The sequence below is a fragment of the Corylus avellana genome, chromosome 2 (assembly GCF_965113065.1).
Source record: "Corylus avellana chromosome 2, dhCorAvel1.hap1.2, whole genome shotgun sequence".
NCBI lineage: Eukaryota > Viridiplantae > Streptophyta > Magnoliopsida > Fagales > Betulaceae > Corylus > Corylus avellana.
Window position 1 is genome coordinate 36688371 of NC_142491.1, and position 17896 is coordinate 36706266.

Below are 17896 nucleotides of genomic sequence, written 5' to 3' on the forward strand. Positions count from 1 at the left end.
ACGAATAAACTCCATGAGATCAGACGGCAGTTCTCGCCCAATCAAGATTTTGATTAAGTAGCCAAAATCATATGCGCCTTGGAAGGTGATCCAAGTGATTTTGGAATTCCACAAGAGGCCAGAGTTGAAGATTAGCCTCACAAACTCCTTAGATTCGATACCCTTTTCTCGGTTCTTATTCAAGTCGATCCCCTGCCGCTCCAGTAATTGGATGGACTCCGAATTGTGAAGATCGCTTTCCTTGTCGAAACCTTTGAAATTAAACTCCCAGACATAGCAAGAAGGATGATCTTAGTGGCATCCACGTTGCAATTCATGTGCAGGTAATTCTCAGCGGGAGACCTATCGGAGTAGTGGCGGCTGGTAGAAGGGAAGACTTCGCCGGGAAACTCAGAGTCGAAGGCGGCTAAATGATGATGGGAGAGAGCTCTTGCGATTTCGGAAAATTCCTCGAGAAGGTTGTCTTGCCAAACTTGACGAACGAAGATTGGACGCGGAGGAGGAGGAGCCATTGCTATTTGCGACCAAAAAAGAAAACGTCTGATTTGGAGCAAAAAAGTTTTTTTTTTCTGATATGGGCATCATTCCAAGGGTCTTTTCTTTTATAACCAATATCCCACCGCCTTCACCATCTAATCCCAACTTCCATTCGAATTGGAATTCTACCTAGGAATTTAAATTTTCTTGTGCTTTAACGGTTAACCACCGACTAAAAAATATTGACATGGGCCGACGTCTAAAAATATGGGGCTTTAGAATTTCCCCAGACCAGCTCTCAGTTGAGCTCAGGCCCAACCCTATCCTGGACTGTCCTCTCCATATCTCCAGCACTTTCTCTCTCTAATTAAACAAAAATACCGTGCTTCATTTTTTTTTTGGTCTCTAATTATTTTTTCTTACTTAAAAATCAAAATGTAACACGTTATTTTACTATGTTACACGTTATTTACTAGGAATGTTAATTTTTTTTTTAAATTTTAATTTTATTTATTTATTTATTTATTTTTTTATAGCACTGAAGCAAAAATCCGTTGGATTAATTAGTGTTTGCTATTGTGAATCTGTGATTTATTATTGTATCTACTATTCATGATAGTTGGGTTTGCAAATTTGTTGCGGAATTGGTCTTGGCCTTTTAATATATTAATCCAGATATTTGTTCTCCCTCTAAGGGGAGTGAGGCTGGGAAGCTTTAAAAAGTGATAGGTTGGTTGGCCTTTCTATCATGAGAATATGAGGTGAATAAGCTCAGATCATTTTTGTTCCTTATGACCCTACTCAGGCCTTGCCCACTCTGTAGGGCTTTATTCCTCTGGTGCCATAAATTAAAGCCCCATTTTGAAAGGTATATCATATGCAATATGCATATACTCCAATGAATGCAAAATTAATGCAGATTTTTAGGATTTGTTTCCAGTCCATCATATTAGAGCATGGAGTGTGTCTTGTGTGGATGGACATTAACAAATTGGCCCCATGAGAGGACACAAACTGATTTAAACAATGAAAAATAAAAAAGGAATTCATCATTCACTTTATGTAGGAATGCTTTATATATATATATATATATATATATATCTTGAAACAACAACATCAATCATGTTTATTTATGTGTCTTCACTGGAAGAAGCAGTACATGAGTACAACGAATCCACAATCACTATTTACTAGTGATTGACACTTATTATCCACACCAAATTATACAGAGACAAAAAAGCAAAAGCCACAACATTTAAGCAGTAGAAAAAAAAAAGAAAAAAAAAGAGACCGATTGGAGATGAGCATTAATTCAGAAGAAATGCTGCTAATTAAGCATAAACATTAGGGTTTTGGAGGAGCTAGCCTTCCACAACTTTGTACATACCAAGCACCTTTTCCTTGCCAGCCTTGATTTCCTCTTCCTTGATCACTACGTCACCCTTTGTATGGTACTTGGTTGTCATCTTATTTTTACTCTCACCTTCTGTTGTTGCCTCAAATTGGACCTCATGAATAATCAATTCAAGCTTGTCAGCCAAGGCATCACCTTCAATCACCGTGTACTTGTAGGAATAAGTCTTTTCATTTAGCTCATCAATTCGATTCTTCACAGTACTAAATTGACTACCTTCGGCAAAAGTGATTTGCCTGATGCTTCCAGCCCCTCCATCGCCTTGAATGATATCAATGCTCTTAACAGCCTATGGGAGGAGTTTTGGGATGAGGATGTGAGCATCAATGACCAAGGCTTTGAACAATCTAGCTGGTGGGATAGTGAAGGTGTACTCGTCTGTGTATGTGATTACGCCCATGATATCCTTTCTTGAGGATTAATGAAACTAGCTTAGAGCCCGCGCTACGCGCCGGATTTTTTTTTTTTTTAATTCTATAATTAAGTCAAAAAGTCTTTAAAAGATTGTCAACAACAAATTTTATTTTCTTCTCTTAATTAGCAAATTAGCTACCAAATATGACAAACGTTCATAATATCATTTTAAACCATAGTTTTACTTAATAGCATAAACCCACATATCCAATAAATTTAAAAATTCATAAATTTTAGTTCTTATAAATTGATACGTGTTAAATATTTGTTCCCATATATGTAGTTTAAGATGAAATATAAAGGAAAAAAAAAAAAAAATTCAAAATAAAAACCTAGATTAATCAATTATAGAAAATGATTGATTAATTATTATATTCCAACAATGATACCACATCTCAAAAAAATTGTTTGTGAGGAGAAAGTTCAACTCCTGAAAGTTCATTATATTCCAACAATGATACCACGGACAAAAATAAAGAAGTGTTCTAAAATAATTGAGCATGTTGATATATGATTACAATTATGTTTACTAATTTTGTAAACAAAAGAATGTTGGTAGTTTAATTTTCCTTTTAAAAAAGAAAGAGATAAAAAATAGCGGCAAGAATATTGGAACACCCAAAAACAAAAATGAACAACAAAAGTCAATTAAATTTACAAAAGAAAATTTGTAACTTGTATTAAATAAAATTAATAAAATTTGAATGAAAAATAATACATAAATTAGAATAGAAATTAAGGACAAAAAAAAAAAAAAAATGTAAAGAAATGAAAAATACTAATATAATAAAAAAGAACTCTTTTTTCTATATTTTTCTCAGTTCCAATGAAATCCACAAATATTAGGAAAGGTTTTGTCAAATAGATTTTTTTTTAAAACCATCCTTCACTTATGTAAAAGTAAATGAAACTAATTTTAAGACATAGGAAAACAAAGACAAAAAAAATCTACGATCGGAAAATTGAGTGTGAAATATATTGAAAAAATTAAGTTTTTACAAAAAGAAACTCTCACTATTATTTCCTGAATTCAATGTAAAATTTCCTTGTTGAGTCCTCCTTGACAGATGTGATCTTGAGTGTAGGAGAGGATTGAGGCACAATATCTTCTAATGTCTTAATATGCCCCCACAATTGAAGCGGAATTTCAATGATGCTGAGATTGCTACGGAGAACATCAAAGCGTGTAGAGACCAAAGGTTTGGTAAAGATATCAGTTTTTTGATCTTTTGTAGAAATAAACCGGATCATCAAGGATTTTGCAGCAACCTTATCACGAACGAAATGAAAATCTATTTCGATATGTTTGGTACGGGCGTGAAACATGGGATTGGCTGTTAGGTAGGTTGCACCAAGATTATCACACCATAGGATGGGAGGTGCAGATAGGAATATACCAAGTTCTTTGAGAAGGGATTGGAGCCACTGAATTTTAGCCGTTGTATTGGCAAGTGAGCGGTATTCGGCTTCGGTGCTTGAGCGTGAGATAGTGGCTTGTTTACGAGAGCTCCAAGATATAAGATTACTCCCAAGAAAAATGCAATAGCCACCAGTAGAACGGCGATCATCGGGGCAGCCAGCCCAATTGGCATCCGAGTAAGCATGTAATTGTGAGACTGAGTTTTTGCAAATGAGAAGCCCATAGAACAAAGTATGTTTCAAATACCTCAATATTCGCTTTACAGCAGTCCAGTGTGGGATTGTTGGCCGTTGGAGAAATTGACAAACTTTATTGATGGCAAAAGAGATGTCTGGGCGAGTGAGTGAGAGATATTGTAAGGAACCAACAATACTCTGATATAACGAGGGATCTTCAAATGCTTCGCCATCAAAGCGGGACAAGGTCTCGGAAGAAGACATAGGGGATGTCACTGTCTTAGCATATAGCATATTAGATTTCTTGAGGAGGTCCAAAATGTACCTTCGTTGGGAGAGAAAAAGTCCATGTGCATCAGGGGTTACTTCCACACCTAAGAAGTAATTAAGAGTGGCCAGATCCTTGATTGGGAAATCACCTTGGAGCTTAGCAATAAGACGGGCTATGAGTTTTGCATTTGGACCAGTAATGATTATATCATCCACGCAGATGAGGATGAAAATAGTGGTAGCGCCGGTACCAAAAAGAAATAACGAAGTATCTGCCCGTGAACCCACAAAACCAAGTTCCTGTAGGCGAGAGCTAAGGCGTGAGAACCATGCTCGCGGAGCCTGTTTAAGACCATAGAGGGATTTTTTGAGGTGACAAACGTGATCGGGAAGAGTGGGATGAACAAAGCCATGTGGTTGAACCATGCATACATCTTCCTGCAAAAATCCATGGAGAAAAGCATTTGTTACATCCAATTGTTTAATATACCAATTGGATGAGACAACTATAGAAAGGACAGTCCGAATGGTTGTGGGTTTAACCACTGGACTGAAAGTATCATCATAATCAATCCCAGGTTGTTGGTGAAAGCCTTTGGCGACTAGTCGAGCTTTGTAGCGATCGATGGTGCCATTAGATTTTCGCTTGATTTTATAGATCCATTTACACCCAACAAGATTCATGTGGGGCTCTCGGGGAACAAGTGTCCATGTCCCATTTTGAAGGAGAGCATTAAATTCAGATGTCATGGCTTCCCTCCAGTGTAGGGATTTGTGTGCAATTGTGAATGAGGTAGGTTCCTCATAGAAAGCATCAATCTTGGTGAGAAGTGCCTTTGGTGGGGGATAGGGAATGCCCCCATCTGTGAATGTACGTGGCTTATGGATTTGATTCTTGGACCTTGTTTGCATGGAATGAGTAGCACCTGGCATAGTAGTGGAACTAGGTGCAGTAGTAGGTACATGGGGAACCGGCAGCACATGGGCAGCAGGTGAGGCAGCAGGTTCTGAATTTGATGAGCAGGGAGGCACATAGGCAGTAGGTGATGCAGTAGGTTCTGAATTTGGTGAGCAGGGAGGCACATGGGCAGTAGGTGATGCAGCAGGTTCTGAATTTGATGAGCAGGGAGTTGGTAGTACCGTGAGGTTGGAAGGTAATGGCACAAAATGAGACTTAGGAGAAGCTGCAATCACAGAGTTAGTATGAAAAGGAAAAGAATTTTCATCAAAAATAACATTACGGGACACATAAGTGCGGCCTGATGGAATATGGAGACACCTGTAGCCCTTATGTTGAAAACTATACCCGAGAAAAACACAAAGTTGAGATCGGAAGGCAAGTTTGTGTTGGTTGTAAGGGCCCAAATGAGGCCAACATGCACACCCAAAAACCTTTAAGAAATTATAGTCAGGAGCCTTGCGGAATAGTAATTCAAATGGTGATTTATTGTGGGTAACCGAGGAAGGGAGACGATTAATTAAAAAGGCTGCAGTGAGGAAGGCGTCATCCCATAATTTGAGTGGCATGGAAGCGGCTGCGAGTAAGGAGAGACCCGTTTCGACAAGGTGTTTGTGTTTTCTTTCCATAGAACCTTGTTGTTGATGAGTGTGAGGACAAAAGATCCTATGAGAGATCCCTTGGCGCGATAAAATGGGATTGAGAGCTTGAAATTCACCACCCCAGTCTGATTGAATGGCTTTGATTTTACGTTTTAATTTTTTTTTCCACATGTGTTTGGAACTGTAAGAATATAGAAGTAACAACAGATTTTGCAGCAATAGGAAATAACCACACAAATTTACTGTAATCATCAATAAAACACACATAATACCGATTGCCATCATTAGAATAATAAGGGGAAGGTTCCCATACATCGGTAAAGATTAAATCCAAGGGATAATTTGAAATAGATGGAGAAAGATGAAATGGTAGTTCAAGGCTTTTGCCCATTTGACATGCAGAACATAGACCAGAGACTTTATTCTTGATAATTGCAAGGTGATGAGCACAAACAACTTGACTAACAATACGGGGGGAGGGATGACCTAGACGACAATGCCAGTGGTCCATGGAGGCACATTCAACCAAGAAGGCTAATTGAGGCGGAGGAGGACATGAGGGGAACGTTTAGAGTCCATCTTTATTTTGGCCGCGAATCTGAGTGTTGCCCGTGAGTGAATCCTTAACACAAAAGAACGAGGGGTGAAATTCAAAATATACATTATTATCATGAGTGAACTGAGAAACTGACAAAAGGTTCTTTTTAATCTGTGGGACATGAAGAAGATTGGTCAATAAAAATGAAGCATTAGGATAGATTAATTTGGAAGAATCAGTGTTGCTTATAATCAGACCTTGCCCATTGCCTACATATAGTTGATCTGTGCCGGTGTAGCTATCAGAATAAAGGTTGAGATTTTCATGCTCTGATGTGACATGGTTGGTAGCCCCGGTGTCTGGATACCAGTTGATATCATTGTTGTTCTGAGAAGATGCTGTAGAAAAAGCCTGCATGTTGGGTGAGTTATCCTTTTGAAAAGAATAATCAAACCTATGGTAACAATTGAGGGCAGTATGGCTAGGTTTGTTGCAAACTTGGCAGACTGGTCAAGAATTCGGACTAGTTGATGTGTGTGATGGCCCTCTGCCACGGCCTCTCCCACGGAAGCCATGGGATCTGTGAGTGGAATGCTAGCGAAAGGGTGGGGATGGCCCACCGTATGCACCCTTATTTTTATGGGTCAAAGGACGCGCTGTAGCCACGTTTGCTGAGGGAAACACAGATTCAACAGCACTGGAGTTGTGTTCTAGGCGCATTTCATGAGTCAACAGGTGCGCATATAAGTCTTCAATGGACATGGGGTCCACACGGGTGGTAAGAGAGGTTACAAACGAATCAAACTCACTGTCCAAACCAACAAGTAAAAATGAAACCATCTCAAAATCATTGAGTGGCTGGCCAGCAGAAGATAGAGTATCAGCAAGAGTCTTGAATTTCTGAAAAAGAAATGGAGGAGCCTCCTTTCTTGAGTGTAGCAAGTTGATAGTGAACTTGCATGATCCAAGCTCGTGAATGGGAAGAGTACATGCGTTCAAGAGCATGCCAGACTTCACTTGAGGTGGAATAACCAATGACTTGAGAGATAATACTCTCAGTGAGGGTGGATAAGATGGTACTTAGGACCATTTGATCTTGCTGGAGCCAAGTGAGAAATTCAGGGTTGGCAATTGTATCAAGGGAATCCGTAGATGGGGTTGGATTAGGAATTGTTTGTGTGAGTGGAGGGATGGTGCCTTCGACAAAACCATAGACATTTTGGGCTTTGAGGAAAGTGACCATTTGCCATTGCCACGTGATATAATTTTCACGAGTAAGTTGAGCAGTGACACGATGAGGAAGGTTGTTAAACAAAGAGGCAGGGGAAAGGGTGACAGAGAGAGTGACGTTGATGGAATTGGTGGAGGAAGACATTTTGAGGATCGGAAAAAAAAAATGACGTGAGTCCTAGAAGGGCTTTGTTACCATATAATGACAAACAATTCTCTTGGAGATAATCTTCTCACTTTGTTGATTTAAAACCAATGGATGTGGTACATTATATACAAGCCACGAGAGTGACTTTTACAAGGAAATTTCTATTGATTGACAATCTAATTTATTACAGGAGCATCATGTTAATTGCTGGAGCGTTTTGTCTTTTAATGTTTTCCTTATGAAGGTGTATTTGACTCTTGGCATGAATCTCCAGCTGTGTGTTTCCTTGTATGATGTTTAGAAGCTTCTGGCGCAATAACTTGAGCTGGATATTTCCTTGTTGAGTCCTCCTTGACAGATGTGATCTTGAGTGTAGGAGAGGATTGTGGCACAATATCTTCTAATGTCTTAATATTCCTTGACCTTGACTGCTTCAATTAACATAGAAGGGTCGTATTCGGCAAATCCAATGTCGTCAAGCTGTACGAAAGATCCTTAACATTTTGTAGAGGATCCTCGGAAGCATGTTCGACCTTTTTGACATGAGGGTGGCCTTCATCCCTTAGGGTCTGACACTTTGTCTTAACGAGCGACTCTTTATCGGATTCGATTGTTAATAAGGAAACATTACGCATATTTGCATGTTATTAGTATATCAGTCTACTAAATAGCATTACTTAATTATTAATATTTGCATGTACAATCAATTTTTTATAGCATAAAAGTTTTTATTTTGGGATACATAATGTTGACCTCTTGAACTAATATTCATTTTTTATTTAACCCTATGAACTGACATGTGTAACACTTAGATACACTAAACTACAATTTTATTGTAATTAAGCTCTATTGTTAAAGTCAATAGTTTGTTTTGATGGAAAAGCACATGACCACTTTTCTGTTAGCTTTCCTATAATACCCCTCATATATTTAAAACCAAGGAAATTAAAAAAAAAAAGAAAAAAAAGAAAAAAAAGAAAAAAAGAATTGTAAAACCCAAATGGTGGCCGATGACTGCAAGCCACCCTCATGGCGGCTAGGGGGTGGCTGGGGGTGCAGGGGGGGACCCATTTCAACTTTGTTTATTTATTTATTTTGTTAGAATATATTCAGAATATATTTTGATATTCACCATAATTGCTGATTTATATATATATATATATATATATATATATATATATATATATATATATATATATATATATATATATATATATATATATAATTCTGTAATATTGTCCATTAATTTTGTGATTGTATTTCCTATTTTATCTGACCTTATTCAACTATAAATAGACCCCTTTTGTATACAGTTCAATGCACACAGAAATATAGTATTCAATTCATCTCTATATTCCCTAGTTATTTTAACATGGTATCAAATCCAAGTTTTGGCCTAATCTAGAGAAGTAGGAGGTCAGTACATTCTCCACACGATTCAAAGGCTCTTTTGATCTTGTTTTGGTATAACTGTGACATCTTATAAATTTTACAGATTTAAAATAGAATTATAAAGAATTTTGTTATATATATAACAAAATGCTTTATAATTCTAGAATACACGAGTACTCATTCTTCTCTTCTTAGCTTATTGTATAAATAGCCAGAAGCCTTCATTTTTATTCCTCACGTACTCATAAATTTACCTAAAAAATTCCCTTACCTCAGCAGCAGTTTCTCTAAGTAAGAAAATTCTACTCTTTTTATCTGTTAATTATTCTGCCACCTTGAGAATGTTTATATTTCTTGCTTCGTATGGGTTGAATATATAGATACTTATGTCAATTTTCTATATTATTATTGGGTTTTATATTTCAAATTGGTTGTTGGATCTTGGGAACTCTAGTGGAAATTATGGAGTTTTGAGGTTTGATTTTTATATTTCTTGGGTTTTTGTTTAGGATTTCTATATGGGTATTTGTTTTAGGAATTCTGTGAAATACTAATTAAATGAGCGTTAGTTATTGGGTGTTGGCTTTAGTAAATTTTCCGGGTTCAGTATTATAATCAATCAAACAATTTTGTTATTTCAAGATAGGAGTTTTTAAGGGCTGTGCATATATATATTTATGCAAAATGACTTGGACATAATTTTATATATGTAGGTCAGTATATTTATGTGCAATAATTTTTGTGATTAGATTTTATGCATCACGTAAAGATTGTATATATGTAAGACTTGTAGGATAATTGAATAGCACCACACATGTACATATATATGTGTAGTCACGTAAGGTTTTTGTGTAACAATATATATATATTTATAGAGGAGAATTAAGAAACTCACGACGTCGGAGTCCTTCTGTGGTTGTGGAACCAGCAAAAGAATTCCTTCGTTCGTTAACCAAAAGAGGTCTTTCAATTATGCTTGAAAGTCCTAAATCAGAAAAATTGATTTTAACAGATCCATCCATGTATTGTTGGATGTAATCAAGATTAGAGGCATCATTCACTACTCGAGAAGGTTTTGTAACATTTTCCAAAAGCCATTCGTTGGGGAGGTCAATCTCATCCCATCGAATCATTTTCGGAGTTTTAATATTAGCATTTTGAGTAGAACTTTGAATTAACAAAATAGATTCACCTGGATTCTTGATCATAGCTTATGGATCTAGATTTGTTTTCATCAATTTATAATAAATACGGTAGATGATAGCAAGAGGTCTACTACCTTCTTCCATATTATAACCAGAAGTAAGAATATTCAAAGTTAAAGCTTTAAGAATATGAATATCATTTAAAGCAAGATAAATATTAGAGAAAACATCAAAATGAATAGGACCATTAAACAGAGAAGACTGAATCATACCAAGAATGCTGGTACGGAAATCAACAAATCTAGCATCACGCAAACATAACAAAACAGAAGCATTGATACCAAGTCGAGTCAAAGGCTTGACTGCAACTTGAACAGAACCAATATGCAAAAATTTGTAACCTTTAGCAAGAGAATCATTAATAAATTTTTTATTAAACAAGGTAATAGTTTGATTATTACCTGAAATAGCAAATGTTTGTTCAACAGTTTTAACAGAATATTCAGTTTTAAAAGAAGATTTTAACCAAGAAGTAGTGTAAACATCTTTAGCAGAAAGCTTGGGGATATTCCATTTATCAAATTTAAAATCATTATCACCTTCAACAGAAAATTGTTCAAAATTAACCACGTCAGGTGGTAAACTAGAATTAGAGCTAACAGAAGAATTAGATCTCCACATTTTGATATACAGACTACACACAAAATCACTCACTGGGCATCAGCTTACATAATCTCATCCTAGGTACTCACTCACAAGGCAAACTTCCTAACCATGTCCTTCCTAGAAGCAAAACTATCCACACATACCCTTGGCCTAACACACAGTTTCTTCTCCGCACCCTAACACGCCAACCTAGGCTTTCAACGGGACTTATAGGTACCTGGCAAACTGTATTGGCGGGGTGGTGGATTACCGTTTAACAACTAGGAGCTCTACATAGAGAAAGGTGAACAGGGAGTAAACACATAGAAAGGTCAACAGCAAGACGAGACACAGGGAGGTCAAGAGAGAGCAAGGTGTACATCAAGGCAGCAAAGAGACCACAACTCTTATAATATGAAGAGATTGAGTAACAAAATTATTTTGCTCGATAATTTTGCTATCGTTATCAATAGGATCTTTACCATGGGTTTTGAAAGGGGAACATTTAACCATAACTTTATTACAATCAAGAAGAGTATTTTCAAGAGGAGGATGAGAAGATCTGATAACAGATTTATCTTCTTTAACAAAATTCTTTTTGACAACATTCAAAACATTATCGACAGGGAAATGTTTTTGAAGATAATCAAAAAATAAAATATGTTTTTGGGACTCAATCATCATCTCCCCCTCCATTGTTGGTATCAGAGCCATAAGAGTTGCGGTCTCTTTGCTGCCTTGATGTACACCATGCTCTCTCTTGACCTCCCTGTGTCTTGTCTTGCTGTTGACCTTTCTATGTGTTTACTCCCTATTGACCTTTCTCTATGTAGAGCTCCTAGTTGTTAAGCGGTAGTCCACCACCCTGTCACTACAGTTTGCCAGGTACCTATAAGTCCCGTTAAAAGCCTAGGTTGGCGTGTTAAGGCGTGGAGAAGAAACTATGGGTTAGGCCAAGGGTATGTGTGGATAGTTTTGCGTCTAGGAAGGACATGCTTAGGAAGTTTGCCTTGTGAGTAAGTACTTAGGATGAGATTTTGTAAGCCGATGCCTAGTGAGTGATATTGTGTGTAGTTTGTGTATCAAAATGAGGAGATCTAATTCTAGTTTACCACCTGACGTGGTTAATTTTGAACAATTTTCTGTTGAAGGTGATAATGATTTTAAATTTGATAAATGGAATATCCCCAAGCTTTCTGCTAAAGATGTTTACACTACTTCTTGGTTAAAATCTTCTTTTAAAACTAAATATTATGTTAAAACTGTTGAACAAACATTTGCTAGTTTAGGTAATAATCAAACTATTACCTTGTTTAATAAAAAATTTATTAATGATTCTCTTGCTAAAGGTTACAAATTTTTGCATATTGGTTCTGTTCAAGTTGCAGTCAAGCCTTTGACTTGACTTGGTATCAATGCTTCTGTTTTGTTATGTTTGCGTGATGCTAGATTTGTTGATTTCCGTACCAGCATTCTTGGTATGATTCAGTCTTCTCTGTTTAATGGTCCTTTTCATTTTGATGTTTTCCCTAATAATATTTCTCTTGCTTTAAATGATATTCATATTCTTAAAGCTTTAACTTTGAATATTCTTACTTCTGGTTAATATGGAAGAAGGTAGTAGACCTCTTGCTATCATCTACCGTATTTATTATAAATTGATGAAAACAAATCTAGATCCACAAGCTGTGATCAAGAATCCAGGTGAATCTACTTTGTTAATTCAAAGTTCTACTCAGAATGCTAATATTAAAACTCCGAAAATGATTCGATGGGATGAGATTGACCTCCCCAACGAATGGCTTTTGGAAAATGTTACAAAACCTTCTTGAGTAGTGAATGATGCCTCTAATCTTGACTACATCCAACAATACATGGATGGATCTGTTAAAATCAATTTTTCTGATTTAGGACTTTCAAGTAGAATTGAAAGACCTCTTTTGGTTAACGAACGAAGGAATTCTTTTGCTGGTTCCACAATCACAGAAGGACTGCAACGTCGTGATAAGGATGTGGATGAGTCTCTTAATTCTCCTCCTCTTTATCCTACGATTAACCCTGATTTGAAACTTAAAGGAATTTCTACCGATTCCCAAGTTTCCTCTGCTTATTACTCTACTAGAAATCATCCCGCAACGGATGATGAAGTTGGATCTATTTCTCCTTCTGCTTCTGATTTTAATGCTCCTCTTACCACTAATCCTTCTCATCAGTGTAATGTTATTACTGCTCCCATTAAAGATTTCTTTTCTGTTATTGATTGGCCAGCTTTGTACCAAGATTTTAACTCAAAAGAAAATTGTGATTTACGGCATGCTTACCGTGCCAAATATTCTGAAAAAGGAACAAAATCTCATTAAAGTCAAATGGACTGAGATGATGATTGAGTCCCAAAAACATATTTTATTTTTTGATTATCTTCAAAAACATTTCCCTGTCGATAATGTTTTGAATGTTGTCAAAAAGAATTTTGTTAAAGAAGATAAATATGTTATCAGATCTTCTCATCCTCCTCTTGAAAATACTCTTCTTGATTGTAATAAAGTTATGGTTAAATGTTCCCCTTTCAAAACCCATGGTAAGGATCCTATTGATAACGATAGGAAAATTATCGAGCAAAATAATTTTGTTACTCAATCTCTTCATATTATAAGACAACAATTAGACCGTATTGAAGAGAAAATTCCCTCTCCCTCTACTGATTTAAAAATTTCTTCCACTCCTTCTAAGATTGAAAAACCTCTGATTTCTCTTCTTGATTTAAAGAAATCTTCTGGTTTGAAAACTACTTCTCAAATGAACCTTGAGAAAGTAAACCAATTACTTTTTGAATTGACTGAGTTAAAAACTACTCGTACCAGTACTTCTGGACAGACAGAATTTTGCTATTAAAAAAGTTTCCTCTTCTGATTCTGAAATTTCTCATGATTCTACTGATTCTGATGTTAAAATTCCTGAAGAAAACTTTGGCAAGATTGACCTGGAGCCAAAACTCCAAAGGATCTTTGACGGATCCAGATCTTTCAATCTTACAAAATTTTTTTATCCAAAACCTACTGATAAGAGCCAAAATATTCATGTTTTCAGCCCTTATCTTACTTGTTTTAATCCTTTGGTCTTGGTTAATTAGGTCATTTTACTTCTTTTTTGTGTTTTTGATGTTTTTACAGGCTTTTGAAAGAAAGTGAAGTAAAACTGGGCGATTTAGGCTCAAAAAGCGAATATGGGAAAATTGGAGCTCCCTGGTACTGCGATCAATCGTAAGGTACCTACGATCGAGCGTAATACCAGAGGAGATGCTACACGAGCCAGGCCAGGAGCGATCGAGCGCAGGCAAAAGAGGCATTGATCGCAGACGTGCGATCGAGCGCACACGGGCTGCGATCGAGCGCACCCATGCGCAAGAGGCATTCCAAGTGGCGGGTGCAATGTCCCTATTTCCATATTAGGGTTTTTCAAACTCCAAATTGTAATAGGACTGAAACCCTGCGAAAACCCTAGGGTTTACTACTTTTCCAAGGACTTCTAAAGCCTATAAATAGACTCCTAAGCCTTTAGAATAGGTAGGCTTGGAGAGAAGGGAGAAGAATAGGAGCTCTCAAGTCAAGTCTCGGGTTTATTCTTCCTTTTCTTTTCTTTTCTTTTATGAAGATGTTTAATATCAACTCTATGTGTAGCTAACTTATTTAGTAGGGCTAGATTGAAGCCCTAGTTATGTTAAATTAATATTTCAATATTGGCGCCTTGTGATGATCATGTTGTGCTATTTAACTTGATTAATACCTGCTTGCATGAATTCCTCATATGTGTATGCCTGATCAACATGTGCATGTGGTATGGACTTGTTAGTTAGATCAATTTAGATGACCGAGTCCTGGGTTTAACTTAAGTAACAAAAGAATCTACACCGCAATTATTGGGTTAATCAACGTAGGGAACTAGGAGTATGTATCCATGTCCTAGGCCTTGTGTGTTTGTCGATTTTCATAGAACATATGCTTTTCTAAAGAACAACTTAGTATAGATATGCTAAATCCTTTAGGAAAGAAAAGAATTAGAGCATGGACCAAGTGGCTAATTCGTTGCTTAGGGAAGTCAATAGCTTAAGGCGTTAGAGTTTAACCCTTAGGTTGGCAAACATTAAATATGCATAACTTGATCAAAGCATTGACATATTGTTATATTAATTGAGCATAATTAGTTGTGGATATTAAAGCCCTACCCTTTATTATCATCTCATCAATAATCAATCTTAGTTTACTTTTGCTTAAGGAATTTATTTTTAAATATAAATTCAGCAATCCTCGTGGGAATGATTCTGTACTTGCACCATATACTACTCTATTGACCTTGTGCACTTGCAGGTAAAACGTACAATTATTTACCTATTAATTTAGGTATATTTTTGCACAACACCTACTCCTTCTGATTTACAAATTGAAGAAAGATTTTCCCAATCCAAATTTCCTATCTCTACTAGTCATCATCGTGCCTCTGAATTTTCCAAAAATCCTAATAAATTTGATTATGTTAATACTAGTACTTGTTCTGTTCTGACTAAGCCCGAGAGACAAGATAATACTAAAAAACCCAAAACAATTACCATCTCAAATTTGCAACATGAGATCGACAACATTAAGAAAGATATTGCTGATTTAAAAAAGGAAGGAATGCTACAAACTGTTTCTGATAATGTTAAGATTGTCCGTTTAATTGACAAAGTTATTCCTCCCAAATGGTATTCTAAAATGCATATTATTGTTTCCCCAGATTTTTCTCTTGATGTTATTGCAATGATTGATTCTGGTGCTGATTTAAATTGCATTCAAGAAGGACTTCTTCCCAGCAAATATTTTGAAAAATCCACTGAGAAATTGAATTCAGCCAGTGGAAACAAACTGCATATTAAGTATGAATTGAATAATGTTCATGTTTGCCAGAATAATGTCTGCTTCCATATTCCTGCTGTTCTTGTCAAGAATATGACTGATAAAGTGATTCTTGGTCTTCCTTTTATTGCCATGCTCTATCCCTTCACTGTTGATGATACTGGTGTTACAACTGTTAGGATGGGAATTGAAGTGAAATTTCATTTTGCTTCCAAATTTGACATTGGTGATAGTTTATTGAATTTGATCTCTGCCAAAAATAAACAACTCAATTTTCTCAAACAAGAATTAAGATACAAAAAGATTGCCGAGCAACTCTCTGATAAGCTTTTACAATCAAAGATTTCTGCTTTCAATACTCTGATTATTGATTCTGTTTGCTCTGAACTTTCTAATGCTTTTTGGCATAGGAAAAAGCATATTGTTTCTTTACCTTATGTTAAAGAATTTTCTGAAAGCAAAATTCCTACTAAAGCTAGGCCTATTCAAATGAATGCCGAAACTTTAGAATTTTGCCAAAAAGAAATTACTGATTTGCTTACTAAGGGAATTATTCGTAAGAGTAAGTCTCCTTGGTCATGTGCTACTTTTTATGTTATGAAGAATGCTGAGTTAGAAAGAGGTGCTCTCAGGTTAGTTATCAACTACAAGCCCGTCAATGATATTTTAGAATGGATTAGATATCCTATTCCCAATAGGAAAGATTTGGTCAATCGCCTTAGTGATGCTGTTGTTTTCTCTAAGTTCGATATGAAGTCAGGATTTTGGCAGGTCCATATTAAGGATAGTGATAGGTACAAGACTGCCTTTACTACCCCCTTTGGACACTATGAATGGAATATTATGCCTTTTGGTTTAAAGAATGCTCCTAGTGAATTTTAGAATATTATGAATGACATTTTCAATCCTTTCAGCCATTTCATTATTGTTTATATTGATGATGTCCTTGTTTTCTCAAAGTCCATTGATGAACACTAGAAACATCTTAACTCGTTTCTAGAAACCATCAAACATAACGAGCTTGTTGTTTCAGCCAAGAAGATTAAACTCTTCCAAGATAAGATTAGATTTCTTGGATTTGACATCTCTAAAGGTCAAATTCGCCCTATTGACAGAGCTATTCAATTTGCTGACAAATTTCCTGATGTTATCACTGATAAATCCCAACTTCAAAGATTTCTTGGTTCTCTGAATTATATTGCTGATTTCTACAAAGATTTACGAAAGCATTGCAAACCTTTGTTTGATAGGTTGCAGAATAATCCTCCTCCCTGGTCTGATACTCATACTTCTCTTGTCAAAGAAATTAAGCTTCATGTTAAAACTCTCCCTTACTTAGGTATACCTTCTGATAATTCTTTCAAAATTGTTGATACTGATGCCTCTGAAATTGGATTTGGAGGTATTCTGAAATAGGTTGTTTCCCCAGGATCTCCCCCAGATTCTCCCGAACAAATCATTCGCTTCCATTCTGAATCCTGGAATAAAGCGCAAATTAATTATAGTACTATTAAGAAAGAAATTATTTCTGTTGTTTTATGCATTACCAAATTCCAATCTGACTTACTAAATCAAAAATTTCTTTTACGCATTGATTGTAAATCTGCTAAATATATTTTGAAAAAGGATGTTGAAAACATTTCATCAAAACAAATTTTTGCCAGATGGCAAGCCATTTTAAGTGTTTTTGATTTTGATATTGAATATATTAAAGGTTCTAACAATTCAATTCCTGATTTCCTTACTCGTGAATTTTTGCATAGCCACAATGGCTAGCAAAAAGGGCAAGGAAAAGATTAATCCCGTTTTCAAACCCGAGCCTACTATTCCTCATCCCCCTCATCCCCCTCCTCCTAATACTCCTATTGCTACTCAATTCTCAAGTTTTTCCCCATTCTACTCTCAAATTTCTTAGTCAAATACTTCTGCTTTTAGTCATTTCTCTAAACCAGAAACTATGGCTCCACCTGAGGAACCTAGTCCCCCTCTTGCTAATATTACCATTCCCTTTATTGCTCTCCCCTTTTCTCAGTATTTATTTTCTTCTGAAGATCATTCTAAGACTCCAGAGCAATTGGCTCATTCTTACTTTCCTCCGAATTTTCACTGGATTCCTGAACATCCTTTGAAGGACTTGTCATTTTATTCTGATATTTTAATCCAAACCAATTCTGTTCG

The 17896-nt window shown here is 36.2% G+C and overlaps 1 non-coding gene and 1 pseudogene across 1 annotated transcript; both read right to left on the reverse strand.

Moving 5' to 3' along the window:
- Positions 1 to 1808: 1808 nt before the first annotated feature.
- Positions 1809 to 2291, reverse strand: LOC132174693 (major strawberry allergen Fra a 1-2 pseudogene; annotated as a pseudogene).
- Positions 2292 to 6988: 4697 nt separating this feature from the next.
- LOC132168325 (small nucleolar RNA Z247) lies at positions 6989 to 7127 on the reverse strand. The gene has a single exon (XR_009438841.2). It is a non-coding gene; the product is annotated as a small nucleolar RNA Z247 (small nucleolar RNA).
- Between the last annotated feature and the right edge of the window lie 10769 nt (positions 7128 to 17896).